This window comes from Rhinoraja longicauda, chromosome 13, assembly GCF_053455715.1.
Source record: "Rhinoraja longicauda isolate Sanriku21f chromosome 13, sRhiLon1.1, whole genome shotgun sequence".
NCBI lineage: Eukaryota > Metazoa > Chordata > Chondrichthyes > Rajiformes > Arhynchobatidae > Rhinoraja > Rhinoraja longicauda.
The window spans coordinates 35,733,043-35,749,280 of NC_135965.1; the positions used below are offsets into that span (position 1 = coordinate 35,733,043).

The following is a 16,238-nucleotide window of genomic DNA, read 5'->3' on the forward strand; positions in this document are numbered from 1 at the left end:
TCACATCAACAGAACACAGTCGGTACAAATTGGCAACAGCAATTCCTCCAAGGTAACTATCAGCACAGGAGCACCTCAAAGCTGTTTGCTCAGTGCCCTGCTCTACTTGCTCTATACCCATGTCTGTGTAGCAATACCATCTCCATCTTTAAATTTGACCGACGATATCACCGTTGTTACGAATTATGATTACTAACAAGCCAGAGAATAAAGGAGATCGATCGTTTGATTGAATGCCGCCAAAACACCAACATTGCTCTCAACATCAGTAAAACCAAGGTAACTGGAGTAGCTCAGCGGGACAGGCAGCATCTCTGGAGAGAAGGAATGGGTGACGTTTCGGGTCGAGACCCTCCTTCAAACCTGTCTATCTTCAGTTTAAACCAGCATCTGCAGCTCCTTCTTACACAAACCAAGGTAACTGATTGTTGACTATTGAAGTGGAGGGCCAAGGATCCACAAACCAGTCATCATTGAAGGGTCGGTTGTGGAGAGAATCAACAACTTCAAGTTACTGGGTGTGCATACCTCTGAAGATCTGTCCAAGACCCAGCACATTGATGCAATTATATACAAAGCTATCAATGCCTCCAGTTCCTTAGAAGATTGAGGAGATTTGGTATGCCGATGAATACTCTCTTAAACCTCTACCGGTGTATGGTACAAAGTATAAGAAAATAACTGCAGATGCTGGTACAAATCGATTTATTCACAAAATGCTGGAGTAACTCAGCAGGTCAGGCAGCGTCTCGGGAGAGAAGGAATGGGAAGGGTCTGAAGAAGGGTCTCGACCCGAAACGTCACCCAATATGGTACAAAGTATATTGACTGGTTGCATCAAGGACGGGTTTGGCAAATGGAACGCCCAACCTCATTGGGACTTCCGCATTCAATTGCTGGTTCGAATTTGTGCGCTGCAATCCTGGTTCTGCAACTCCAACGCTGTCAGAGCCTGCAGATCCGTTCCCATAGCCAACTTGTGAAGCCAATCGAATTTGCACCCTGCTGCCAGAGCTCTGGAACTCTGGCCCGGCAGGAGCCAGCAGATTTGTTCCCACATCCTTCTAAATCTTTCTTGTCCATGTATCTGTCCAAATTACTTATACACGTTGTTCATGTACCTACCTTAATTACTTCCTACAACAGCCTGTTCTATATACTCACCACATTGTGTGAAAATGGTGCTCTTCGGTTTCCCAATGAATCTTTCCCCTCGCACCCTAAACCTATGCAGTTTTTGATTCCCCTACCCGGGGGAAAATGACTGCATTCAGCTTATCTATTCCACTCATGATTTTATACACTTCTATAAATTCACCCCACATTCCAGAGCTTTGAGTCTGACAGTTTATGGCATGTTAGCAAATGAACAATTAAAACTCAGGGGTGCACAGAAGATTATAATTAGAGAAGCCCAGAGATTTCAGAGAGACAGAGCACTTGCGCATTAGCAAAGTTCACTTCTGAGTGTGGAAGCAAGAATGAAAACAGATGTAAGAAGCAAGAAGTAAAGACAAAATGCTGGAATCACTCAGTAGGTCAGGCATCTATGAAGAGATAAAGCTTTAGTTCAATAGCTTTTCATCAGAAGAATGTAAAGTTCAGTTGCTGCCAGGCTGGGAGCCACTGTACAGAATGCAATAGGAGAATGGTGTGTTGTTTAAGCTCAGATTGGAGATATCGAGTTTGGATGAAGATTAGTTTACAGTGGTTAGACAGAGGCAACCAAAAGAGCATAATAGAAAAGTGAATTGTGGCTGATAAACGTGGAGTACGACTTTTAGCCAGTGACTAGTGAAATCAGGAGTGCTGTGGCATGTTGGGTTAGTTACCCATTGACCGCATAATGCCACCACCACGAGCCAAACCACAACTTGGCCCCAAGGCCACTGCAGAGGGAACAATGAGGATCTGTGTTACGCCATAGAGTAGACCAGGGTAGAGGTCAGGATTGGACCGTTACATGGACAGAAAGAGGAAAGGGTCCAAGTGGGAGGGGCGAGAACAGGGTGAGAGAACAGCCAGTTCTCTCCTGTCAAACTTTGTTATGTAGGCTTGCAGTAACACCCATGTATTGTGGATTTCTAACATCAGCTGGCTCACACTGTGAGCCAACCAGCAACTGAGGCAAGATTCTCCAGGAATAGCTCACAGACTTTTCTCAGAATTGAACATGGGCTTGAGAAAGGGTTGGAAAGGATGACCGAGAGGGGATCGGATGTGCTGATGGGAGAGAAGGAACTGAGGATGGAATACAGACAACCAGAGAAAAGAGGGAGATGGGAAGGATTATAGTAGAAAGTTTTATTTTGTATCATCTTAATCCCACGTCATGTGAGTATGCTTAATGATACTTAATGATACTGGTTGGCCTCAAACACAGACAGCAATAGAGACATTGCTGCAAAATAAACACTGAAGATGTGAACAGAGAATTTTTCTCAAACTGTGCCTCACAGACCATCTGACAATCCCCGACCCACAGAAGATGAGGAGTTTTTATAGCATCTAGATTGTCTTTAATTTTTAGCTCTTCTATCAGAAACACTAGAATTGGTCTGATGAGTCCTGCATCTCAATAATAGACAATAGACAATAGGTGCAGGAGTAGGCCATTCGGCCCTTCGAGCCAGCACCACCATTCAATGTGATCATGGCTGATCATTCTCAATCAGTACTCCATTCCTGCCTTCTCCCCATACCCTCTGACTCCGCTATCCTTAAGAGCTCTATTTAGCTCTCTTTTGAAAGCATTCAGAGAACTGGCTCCACTGCCTTCTGAGGCAGAGAATTCCACAGATTTACAACTCACTGACTGAAAACGTTTTTCCTCATCTCTGCTCTAAATGGCCTACCCCTTATACTTAAACTGTGGCCCCTGGTTCTGGACTCCCCCAACATTGGGAACATGTTTCCTGCCTCTAACGTGTCCAACCCCTTAATAATCTTATATGTTTCAATAAGATCCCCTCTCATCCTTCTAAATTCCAGTGTATACAAGCCTAGTCGCTCCAGTCTTTAAACATACAACAGTCCCGCCATTCTGGGAATTAATCTAGTAAACCTACGCTGTACGCCCTCAATAGCAAGAATATCCTTCCTCAAATTTGGAGACCAAATCTGCACACAGTACTCCAGGTGCAGTCTCACTAGGGCCATGTACAACTGTAGAAGGACCTCTTTGCTCCTATACTCAACTCTTGTTATGAAGGCCAACATTCCATTGGCTTTTTTCACTGCCTGCTGTACCTGCGTGCTTCCTTTCAGTGACTGATGCACTAGGACACCCAGATCTCGTTGTACGTCCCCTTTTCCTAACTTGACACCATTCAGATAATAATCTGCCTTCCTATTCTTACCACCAAAGTGGATAACCTCACACTTATCCACATTAAACTGCATCTGCCATGCATCTGCCCACTAACACAGACTGTCCAAGTCACCCTGCAACCTCATAGCATCTTCCTCACAGTTCACACTGCCACCCAGCTTTTTGTCATCTGCAAATTTTCTGATCATTCAGTGTCCGTATACTGAAAATTTGACTCTGCCTTAATTAAATAAAAATAATTATACAGACATGAAGAGAAAGAGAAAACCCATGACGTAAAATACAGATAGCAAGTGGAAAGCGAGCCTAAGGTCCTCAACTTACTTTTCACCATAGCGGACCCCATCAACAGGCAAGATTTTATATCAGCCTTTCGTTAACTTCCCATTAAAAACATTTTAGAATCCTGAACCTGTGCAGTGTTCATTTCATTCCACAGCTAGCTTTCAATTTAGCCTCACTGCCCGATAAAATCATCAAAAAATCACATGACAACTAAAAAATTAAGCCCTGTGGGATGCTCATATTCTAAAACAAACTTGACAGAAATAAATTTTAGTCCTAAATTCATAACTTCATATTGTATGTCATGTGAGGAGAATTCAAGATACAAACCCCATGATCCGCAGTTGTGAACATCGCCAATTATGATAACAGGAGAGTCCTCATCAGTTCATAAATCATAGGAGCAGAATTAGGCCATTCGGCCTATCAAGTCTATTCCGCCATACAATCATGGCTGATCTATCTTTCCCTCTCAACCCCATTCACCTGCCTTCTCCCCATAACCCTTAACAACCTTACTAATCAAGAATCTGTCAATCTACATCTATAAAATACCCAATGACCTGGCCTCCGTAGCTATCTGAAGTAATGAATTTCACAGATCCACAAGAAATTCCCCCTTATCATCTTTCTAAAAGGTATGTTCTTTTATTCCAAGGCTGTGACCTCTGGTCCTAGACTCTCCCACAAGTGAAAATATCCTCTCTATTTTCACTCTATCCAGGCCTTTCACTATTTGGTAAGTTTCAATGAGGTGCCTCCTCATTCTTCTAAACTCCAGAGTACAGGCCTTGTGCCGACAAACTTATCTTACGTTAACACAATCATCCCCAGGACCATTCTCGTAAACCTCCTCTGGGCCCTCTCCAACGCCAGCACATTCTTCCTCTGATATGGTGCCCAAAATGACTCGATACTCCAAATGCTGTTTGATCAGTGCCTTATAAAGCCCAAGCACTACATCCCTCAAACTCATACATTTAGAGACACTAAAAACATGATCTTTGCAACATGGCAACTCAAAAAAAAATAGAAGCAGCAAAATCATTATAGCTTGGCCCTTTGTGACCCCACAAAAGCTTCCAAAGGATTGTAGAGAACATTTTTAAATTGTCTGCCAGGAAATATTCATCCCCATCTTTCCTCTACCACATGTCATGTAAGCTGTGATTTTAGTCATAGAGCCCATAACAGACCGAATCTCAGGATTGCTGCATCACTGCCCCAACAATTTTCCTCAATCTTTCTTGCTGTAATGCTGCACCTTATTACCCATACGTTTCCTGCTTGATTTTGCAGGACAAAGGAGAAACCGTTCAATTTATGCTACCTCTACTCCATTTAGAATGAGCTGTGGTTTTCCGATGACATTCACCTACACTCATGTCAGGCACCGAGATTCAGATTTACATCCACTCACTCATACACTGAAGTATTCAATAGGCCTCAAATTACCATCAACAAAACACCTGTATAACATCTTCAATGACAGAATTCTGGAAAATATTGACCGATTTTTTGACAATGATTTCACTATTGCTTTCAGTTTGCTGGCATAGCCTATGACAATTGGAGGTAAAGTGTATTTGAAAATCAAAATCTGACGTAATGTTTGATTCATCAATGTCTTCTCCTCCCACAAAATCCAGAGCAACGAGGTCCTAACTACATTGGTTCCGATGGACAATTACATCGTACACATGCCCAACACCCGACTCCCGGAACATGCCCGTTTTTCTGGAATATGCTACTGCAAGAGATTAATTACTACATGGATATTGGAAATTACAGAGAATAAAGGAAAATCTTGTTCATTCATTGGATTCAGAAGCGCAGCAAAAAGCATGGAAGAGATGCACTCTCCCCCCAACTTTCCTCTTATCTGCTATGAAAATCCTGCTTCAATTGAGGATTTATTATGGGCAACAAGGAAATGGCAGACGAGTTGAACAGGTACTTTGAATCCGTCTTCACTAAGGAAAACACCAACAATCTTCCAGATGTATTAGTGGACAGAGGTCCTAGGGTGACGGAGGAAATGAAGGAAATTCACATTAGGCAGGAAATGGTGTTGGGTAGACTGATGGGACTGAAGGCTGATAAATCCCCAGGGCCTGATGGTCTGCATCCCAGGGTATTAAGGAAGTGGCTCTAGAAATCGTGGATGCATTGGTGATCATTTTCCAATGTTCTATAGACTCAGGATCAGTTCTTGTGGATTGGAGGACAGCTAATGTTATCCCACTTTTTAAGAAAGGAGGGAGAGAGAAAACGGGAAATTATAGACCAGTTAGCCTAACATCAGTGGTGGGGAAGATGATGGAGTCAATTATAAAAGAAGAAATTGCAGAACATTTGGATAGCAGTAACAAGATCGTTCCGAGTCAGCATGGATTTACGAAGGGGAAATCATGCTTGACTAATCTTCTGGAATTTTTTGAGGATGTAATTAGGAAAATGGACAAGGGAGAGCCAGTGGATGTAGTGTACCTGGACTCTCAGAATGCCTTTGATAAGATCCCACGCAGGAGATTAGTGGGCAAGATTAGAGCACATGGTATTGGGGGTAGGGTGCTGACATGGATAGGAAATTGGTTGGCAGACAGGAAACAAAGAGTAGGGATTAACGGGTCCCTTTCAGAATGGCAGGAGCGACTAGTGGGGTACCGCAAGGCTCCATGCTGGGGCCGCAGCTATTTATAATATACATTAATGACTTAGATGAAGGGATTAAAAGTAACATTAGCAAATTTGCGGATGACAAAGCTGGGTGGCAGTGTGAACTGTGAGGAGGCTGCTTTGAGGATGCAGGGTGACTTGAACAGGTTGTGTGAGTGAGCAGATGCATGGCAGATGCAGTTTAATGTGGATAAATGTGAGGTTATCCACTTTGGTGGTAAGAACAGGAAGGCAGATTATTACCTGAATGGTGTCAAGTTAGGGAATGGGGAAGTACAGAGGTCTGGGTGTCCTTGTTCATCAGTCACTTAAAGTTAGCATGCAGGTACGGCAGGCAGTGAAAAAAGCTAATGGCATGTTGGCCTTCATGACATGAGGAGTTGAGTATAGGAGCAAAGAGGTCCTTCTGCAGTTGTACAGGGCCCTAGTGAGGCCACACCTGGAGTACTGTGCCGTTTTGGTCTCCAAATTTGAGGAAGGACATTCTTGCTATTGAAGGAGTGCAGCCTAGGTTCACTAGATTAATTCCCGGAATGGCGGGACTGTCGTAAGTTGAAAGATTGGAGCGACTGGGCTTGTATACACTGGAATTTAGAAGGATGAGAGGATCTTATTGAAACATGTATGATTATTAAGGGATTGGACACATTAGAGGCAGGAAACATGTTCCCAATGTTGGGGGAATCCAGAACCAGGGGCCACAGTTTAAGAATAAAGGGTAGGTCATTTAGAACGGAGATGAGAAAAAAAAATTCAGTCAGAGAGTTCTAAATCTGTGGAATTCTCTGCCTCAGAAGGCAGTGGAGGCCAATTCTCTGGATGCTTTCAAGCTAGAGCTAGATAGAGCTCTTAAAGATAGCGGAGTCAGGGGGTATGGGGAGAAGGCTGGAACGGGGTACTGATTGTGAATGATCAGCCGTGATCACATTGAATGGCGGTGCTGGCTCGAAGGGCCGAATGGCCTACTCCTGTATCTATTGTCTATTGTGACAAGTGTGCGTTGGCCACACACTGGTCCCATCAATCACCTTAGAACCCGCATAATTGTGGGAGCAAGTCATCCTCAAGCTCGATTGACTATCCAAATGGAAATTGTAATGAAATATCATGAAGTCACATAGATCTATTCTATGCTGGAGTAACTAACTCAGCGGGTCAGGCAGCATCTCGGGAAGAAGGAAGGGGTGACGTTTCGGGTCGAGACCCTTCTTCAGACTGCTTCCATCCAGATGTGATCTTGGGAGAAATCCAAGCTAATCCTGCATAAACAATTTAACAATAGTTACCTCATAAATGTCAACCATTCTTCAGTTAATCAGCTCATCTCTTACATCTGCTACACTACATCAACTTGTTTGAAATTTATTTAATTAAACCGATGTTGAAAAAAAAGCAATTATTCTAAAACCAATTATGGCTTCATGGCTTTCCTTCAATTTAAATCCAACAACTCTACACCACATTTAACCCAGGAACATTTAAAGCTGGTTTTACAAAAAATACAAAATAATTTGAATTTGTCAAACTCGTGTCTAAACTCCTGGACCTGGAAGTGAGCACCCACTCTGCAGCTGGATCCTTGACTTCCTAACCCACAGGTAATTTAGTATGGATAGGTAACAAAACATTAATCCAGTGCCCCACAAGGCTTTGTTCGCAGCCCCTTAAAATACACCCAACACAATCATGACTGTGCAGCCAAATCTGCTTTAACTCCATTTACAAGTTTGCAGATGACACTGCTGTTGTTGGCCAGATCTTGAACAATGACAAGACAAGAGTACAGGAAGGAGAAAGCGAGCTTAGTAGCATGGTGTCAAGACTACAGCCTCTCTGTCAAGGTCAGCAAAAAAAGCTTGTTATCAACTTGAGAAAGTGGGGAATACACACTCAAGTCTGCACCAATGGTGCTGAAGTTGAGACGGCTATGACGGTTCATAGGTGTAAATATTACCAACAACCTGTCCTGGTCCAACCACATTGGTGCTGCAGCCAAAAAAGCACAACAATGTCTAAATTTCCTCAGAAGATCAGGGAAATTTGCATGTCTCCAATGACTTAGCAATTTCTACAGATGCACCATAGAAAGCATCCTAATGATTGGCCTCACATTTTAGTATGGCAACTGCTCTTCCCAAGATCACAAGAAATTGCAGGAAGATGTGGATGCAGTTCAGTCTATCATGCAAATCAGCCCCATGTGCAATCGACACAATCAAGACCACATGCTGCCTTGGGAAATCAGTCAACAGAATTAAGGACCACTCACACCCCAGTAACTCTCTCTTAACCCCTCTCCCATTGGGCAGATGATACTAAAGCTTAAAATCATGTAGCATCATGTTCAACAACAGCTGTTTTCAGACTCTTGAATGGACCTCTCATATGCGACGGATGGATTCCGATCTCCCAACCTGTCTTGTTGGAAGATCAATCTCCCAAACCTATCTTTGCACTTTAAAAAAAAATCAGCATTCTCTGTAGCTGTAACACTATATTCTGCACTGTTTCCTTTTCAGTTTGCATTGTCGTACTTGTTGATGACATGATTTGCCTGGACTGCATGCAAAACAAAGTTTCACAGTACCACGTGACAATAGTCAACCAATACCAATACCAAATTTGCTAAAGTTCAATGAAAAACAAGTCGAGATAATAGGAGTGATGATAGATGTGCTGTGTTCGGATTTATAGAAAGCATCTGATGAGGTGCCTCAAAAAAGGCCAGTGTAAAGTAAGATCTCTCAATAATGACTTATCCATAGAAAAGGGTGAATCAAACCACAAAATCATAACCAATGCAGTGTCCCAAGGAGATACAAGGAACTGCAGCTGTTGGAATCTTGAGCAAATCACAATTGTGACCCCCATGATGTAGAAAGAAAGATTAGTGGCAGTCAAAAAGAATTCAGCTAATTCTTTGGATGAGAAGGTTACCCGGTCAATAATGGATAGAAAAAAGGTATATTTATATTCTAGTTTGGAAGAAAGGTGACCTAACTGAAGGATAGAAGAAACTAAGATGGTATAAAAAATAGATATTGAGACATGACCATAAGTGGGAGAGGGTTGAACAAGGAGCATTTAAAAGATAAGGCAACACTTATTTAAACTGGTGTGTTTGAATTCCATCTCACGGAGGGTGGCGAATCTCTGTGATTCTCTCCCCCAGAGAATTGTGGAGGTTAGAACACTGGAACTACCTGAAGAGGTATATCAATTTTTGAAAGATCAAAGGGAAGATTAAGTGGCACAGGCACAGCCTGGGGCCGATCAACTATGATAATATTGTATGGTAGGATAGGATTGAGGGCATGGTGTACTATTCCTCTCACTTGTGTCCTTATGCAATCACCACAGAGATTAATTCTTCTACATTTGTTAGCCTAATTAAGTGCACAATATGGAATTATAATATGCAATCTATTAAAATTGTAACAGATAAGATTTAAACAGAAATTGTAAACTCTATGGGCGTAGCATAGCAAGAACCAGATACATTTGCATTTCTTTGGCTCCAAATGTTTCCTATTATGGAGGCAAAATATTCTTGATTAACAGTAATGGATTGAAAGCCTCTCACCCAACATACTTGTTTTTCATGGTTACATTTGACTGTGGCAGAAGATAGTGATATCTGCATTAATGAGTCACAAAGGTTTTGCTGGGCTATTTGCTTCCCTCTCTGGAGGTGTACATGTCATTATAACATAGGGACCTGAATTAATTCCAGGACTTTCAGAATGTTCAGTAGCACTATTTAACTTAGTTTGAAAGAGATGCATAAAATGGTACAAAGTGTGAATGATGGAGTGAACACAACAGAAATAATCTGAGCATCAAACATTCCAAGGAGGGTTCTATTGGTGGCTGAAAAACCAAGGAAGGCATAGTTGTAATCACAAAGTTTTATTAACATCAATTAATATGACATTGATAATAAGAACTTCAAATTGGAACTAGCAGGAAAACTGAAAGGGAAGGCTGAAGACTTGCAACGAATGGACAGAACTGAAAGATAAACATTTTTTACAGGAAGTAATGCAATGTTACATGATCAGGTACAAGTGTTTGTTGACAAAGTAACTGATAAGACTCAGAAAAATGTGAACAGTAATTAGACCGGAATAGACAGTGAATGGAAGTGATCAATTTCATGGATATATTAAATTAACTTTTAAAAAGCAGATTGGTGCCGTAGGAGGGAGAATTGATAGTGGAAAGCTTGGGAGAGACTACTTAGTTTGAGAGAAAGGCAGCTTTAGTAATGTTTTATCTGTGAATTATTACCAAGGTTTAAAAATACGTGACCCAAACTGTACCACTGCCATATCCAGTTGCAAGTATTCCGTTCTATTTTCCCAAACCTTAAATTAGGTCAAACCTTAACTTAAGTCAAGTTAAACCAAGTTTAATGACTGGAAAAAAACCTGCAGGTTTAAATCGAAGGTAGACACAAAATGCTGGAGTAACTCAGCAGATCAGGCAGCATCTCAGAAGAGAAGGAATGGTTGACGTTTTGGGTCGAGACCCTTCTTCAGACTGATGTCAGGGGAGGGGGCGGGACAAAGATAGGATGTAGTCGGAGACAGGAAGACTAGTAGGAGAACGGGGAAAGGGGAGGGGAAAGCAGGGACTACCTGAAGTGGGAGAAGTTAATGTTCATATCGCTGGGGTGTAAACTGCCCAAGCGAAATATGAGGTGCTGTTCCTCCAATTTGCACTGGGCCTCACTCTGACAATAGAGGAGGCCAGAAAGGTCAGATTGGGAATGGCAGGGGGAGTTGAAGTGCTGAGCCACTGGGAGACCAGGTTGGTTGAGACGGACTGAGCGGAGGTGTTGAGAGAAACGATCGCCAAGCCTGCGCTTGGTCTCGTTGATGTAGAGAAGTTGACATCTGGAACAGCGGATACAATAGATGAGGTTGGAAGACGTGCAGGTGAACCTCTGCCTCACCTGGAAATACTGTTTGGGTCCTTGGATGGAGTCGAGGGGGGAGGTAAAGGGACAGGTGTTGCATCTCCTGCAGTTGCAGGGGATAGTACCTGGGGAGGGGGCGGTTTGGGTGGGAAGGGACGAGTGGATCAGGGAGTTTCGGAGGGAACAGTCTCTGCGGAAAGCAGAAAGGGGTGAAGATGGGAAGATTTGGCCAATGGTGGGATTCCGTTGGGAGGTGGCGGAAATGTTGGAGGATAATTTGTTGTATGCGACGGCTGATGGGGTGGAAGGCGAGGACAAGGGGGATTCTATCCTTGTTACGAATAGGGGGAGGGGGAGCAAGAATGGAGCTGCGAGAAATTGAGGAGACCCTAGTGAGAGCCTCATCTATGATGGAAGAGGGGAACCCCCGCTTCCTAAAGAATGAGGACATCTCCGATGCCCTAGTATGGAACACCTCATCCTGGGCGCAGATGCGGCGTAGACGGAGGAATTGGGAGTATGGGATAGTTTTTACAGGAAACAGGGTGGGAAGAAGTGCAGTCAAGATAGCTATGGGAGTCAGTGGGTTTGTAGTAGGTGTCGGTCACTAGTCTGTCTCCTGTGATGGAAATGGTGAGATCCAGAATCGGTAGGGAGATGTCGAAGATGGTCCAAGTAAATTTAAGAGCAGGATGGAAATTAGTGGTGAAATTGATTAAGTAACCTGCGCGTCCTCCAACCTCATCTATTGTATCCACTGTTCCAGATGTCAACTTCTCTACATCGGCGAGACCAAGCGTAGTCTCGGCGATCGTTTCGCTGAACACCTCTCTCAGTTCGTCTCAATAGACAATAATAGGTGCAGGTGTAGGCCATTCGGCCCTTCGAGCCAGGACCACCATGCAATGTGATCATGGCTGATCATCCACAATCAGTACCCCGTTCCTTCCCTCTCCCCATACCCCCTGACTCTGCTATCCTTAAGAGCTCTATCTAACTCTCTCTTGAAGCATCCGGAGAATTGGCCTCCACTGCCTTTTGAGGCAGAGAATTCCAAAGATTTACAACTCTGAAAACGTTTTTCCTCATCTCTGTTCTAAATGGCCTACACCTTATTCTTAAACTGTGGCCCTGGTTCTGGACTCCCCTAATATTGGGAACATATTTCCTGCCTCTAGCGTGTCCAATCCCTTAAGAATCTTATATGTTTCAATAAGATCCCCTCTCATCTAAATTCCAGTGTATACAAACCCAGTCGCTCCAGTCTTTCAACATACGACAATCCCGCCATTCCTGGAATTAACCTAGTGAACCTCGATAGCAAGAATGTCCTTCCTTAAATTTGGAAACCAAAACTGCACACAGTACTCCAGGTGTGGTCTCACTAGGGCCCTGTACAACTGCAGAAGGAACTCTTTGCTTCTATACTCAACTCCTCTTGTTATGAAGGCCAACATGCCATTAGCTTTCTTCACTGCCTGCTGTACCTGCATGCTTACTTTCAGTGACTGATGAACAAGGACACCCAGATCTCTTTGTACTTCCCCTTTTCCTAAAGGGGAAGTCTCAACCAACCTGATCCCCCGATGGCTCAACACTTCAACTCACCCTCCCATTCCCAATCTGACCTTTCTGTCCTGGGCCTCCTCCCTTTTCAGAGTAAGGCCCAGCACAAATTGGAGGAACAGCACCTCATATTTCACTTGGGCAGTTTATACCCCAGCGGTATGAACTAACTTCTCCCACTTCAAGTAGTCCCTGCTTTTCCCCTCTCTATCCCCTCCCCCTTCCCAGTTCTCCTAATAGTCTTCCAGTCTCCGACTACATCCCATCTTTGTCCCGCCCCTCCTCTGACATCAGTCTGAAGAAGGGTCTCGACCCGAAACATCACCCATTTCTTCTCTTCTGAGATGCTGCCTGACCCACTGAGTTACTCCAGCATTTTGTGTCTACCCAAGTGTGATGAGACATAGGTGAGACAAGTACGATGAGACATTGGTTCAATGGAAATCTAGTTAATCTTTGCTTAGCAGCTGTGATGGAACACTGTTGCAAAGAGCATAAGGCAACAACTTCTGGCCTCGCAATATTTAATTTCAGGAGATTTCTGTTCATGGATAGCAGATAAACAATTCAACTTAAGAGGATGAGATCAAGATAAGTGGTGAGGAAGTATAGGTGGTTGTCATCACTGTACAAGAGAAAATGTTACCGTTTTTCAAATGTTGTCAAGTTAATGAGGTTTAAGGAAGTGGCCAACAATAAATCAATCAAAGGTTCTGGAAAAAGGGGAGAAACTATTGCCGGTGATTCTTTGCAGTAAATACACAATCAAGAACTGCACAGCCAACAGCAATTCCATCCTTGGGCAATAGTTTAACACTGAGGGACTGTCAAACTCATCACCTTGATAAATGCCACTGGCATGAATATAAACATGTTTAGAAGGATTAAACCATGGAATATACAGATAGGTGGATATATATAAAGCTGTAACACATTCTTTGAAGAGATGGCCTGAAGATGGATGGGGGATTAAAGGGTCAGAGGGATCAAGGATTTTTTGTCAAGGATGACAAAAGTGGAAAAGGGAGACGAGGGAGGAAATGTCTACTATTAAAGATATTACAGTTATTTTGATGATAAACATCATGTAATATCTACTAACATTGGGCCAACAAGGAATATTGGTTGGCCAGCAAGAATTTGTGTTGTGGAAACGGGCATCAGGGGACAAAATGAAATGTCAAGATGGGAGAGAACTGAACAAAGTTGCAAGTTCACAGATAGTGCAAGTTGCGAAGGAAAACATAGGAAAGCAGCAGAGTCAGCAGATCACATAGTCCGAACACAGCGAGAAAGTAGCTTTTCACCTCCTCAAAGGTATTGGTGGAATGTACAAGAAAGAGGATTTAAATATGAAGTGTAAGAAAAACAGTTATCTTTGTATTCTAGGATGATGCTGAAATACGAAACCAGAAAAGAGACCATTGGTGCTTTTGTCCTCTAACTACCTCAAATGCTGAATGACTAAACTACCCCTCTACAGCATACATTTATATCTACAACCCTTAGAAGCTAAGGATTAGCAATAGAGACCATAAAGGGGGAGCAATCAGGCTGACAAAATCTAACATGTAATGAATATCAACTGGTGAGAGCAATCAAACAAATTAATAGGTGCATAAATACTGCCAAATGAAAAGTAAGAAAGAATAAGGATTTTCAAACAAAAGGGTCAAATTCTGCCAGTAGGGACAAATAATGCAGTTCCAATTCATATTTCTGGCTCCTGTTCCAGTTTCCCCCCACCAGTGGAACTTGTTGAAAGAGGTTGGACGATGGAGTTTAAAAAATAGTTGCCAGCTAGCAAAAATCTGATGGGCCAAAACTCCCAACCCCCATCACACTCCAAGGTAAGGACATGATAATGCTCTTCGTTTGCACACAGTTGTATTATTTATGGTGACTAGTTTGGGATTTATTCATCGTTTCAATTTTATATTTTTATATACAATGAGCACCTCTCTCAGCAACTGCACAGATGCCTCCATTGTGGGGGTGGGGTGTGGGGTGTGGAACTGTAAAATTGTAAATTGGTCCCTTCCGAACGGAGACCCGACCTTTGTTTTCTGGGTCGTGTCTCCATTCCTGCTGCGGCCTACCATCGGCCATGCACCTGGAGCTGGCGGCCTCCACCCGGGACCACGTGGGCTCTGGTTCGCAGAGCCCATGGACCGGACTTACGATCTGCGGAGCCGGCTATCTTCGGAGGCTGCGGGAGCGGCTGCGACTTGCCTTCGGAGGCTTCAGCTCGGGCCGCGTGGATGCCGACATCGGGAGCTCCGGCAGCGGCAGTGTGTTTGCCCACCCTGGATCGCGGGGCTTGGGTCGGCCCGCCGCGGACATTTCACCTTCTGGCGAGGCCTGAAATAGGCTGCGGGATTTTTCTCTGCTCGGCGGGGGCTTCAATGTCAGGAGCCACGACCGTCCCGACGTGCAGCAGCAGCGTCTTCGCCCGCCCTGAGTCGCGGGGCTTGGGTCGGCCCGCCGCAGACCTTCACCGTCCGGCGCGGCCTGGAACGTGGCAACTTCAACAGCCTGACCGCGGGAGAAGACGGCAGGGGAATGGAAAAGACATTCTGGCCTTCCATCACAGTGAGGAGGGGACTAGAGGAGAATCACTGTGATGGATGTTTCTTTTTTTTTGTGTTTTCTGTTGGTTGTGGTTGTGTAATTGCGGATTTTATTGCTCTTATTGTTGGATTGTGGGTGACGAAATCTCGTCCAAAAGACTTGTTTTTTGGATGACAATAAAGGTAATTCTGATTCTGATTCTTGAACCTTATGCACCCCTCCCATCAAGAACAATTACATTTACTTTAGACCAGAGATACAGCGTGGAAATAGGCCCTTCAGCCCACGCCAACCAGTGATTACTGTGTACACTAACATAATGCCATACGCTCAGGACAATTTACAATTTTATCGATGCCAATTAACCTACAACCCTGCACGTCTTTGGAATGTGGGAGGAAACCGGACCACGGAGAAAACCTACGAGGTCACAGGGAGAACGTACAAATGTGTACAGACAGCACCCATAGTCAGCATCTGTAGTCAGAAAACACGGTTTTCTAGCGCTGTAAGGCAGCAACTTGACCTCTGTGCCGCACCCTTGCTGAGCATTAACTCATAACTGACCATTAGCAAAAGTGTCTACGTAAAGGTCAACAATTATCTTTTGATTCGACCAAGTTGCAGGAATCAAAGCAGCCACACAGCATACAAATGTTTACAAAATCTATGTAATCATGACCAGTTACTCCAACTAGGAATGTCAATGGAAGGAAATTCTTATTCCTAACCACAATTTCCCCAAACTATTTTCATGATCAAAAATCCTTAATACAAAATGAACTTGTTCATTCCAATGTACCTACATGCAATCTGTAGCTTCCCTACCATCAGAACTGTGACAAACATGCCCGAAGCACATTCCAACAAAACCTCATGTATAAA

The 16,238-nt window shown here is 43.5% G+C and overlaps 1 protein-coding gene across 1 annotated transcript in view; it reads right to left on the reverse strand.

The window, feature by feature from the left end:
- Positions 1-16,238, reverse strand: part of stag1a (STAG1 cohesin complex component a) — a 174,691-nt gene that overhangs the window by 58,989 nt on the left and 99,464 nt on the right. The gene's annotated exons all lie outside the window — the stretch shown is intronic.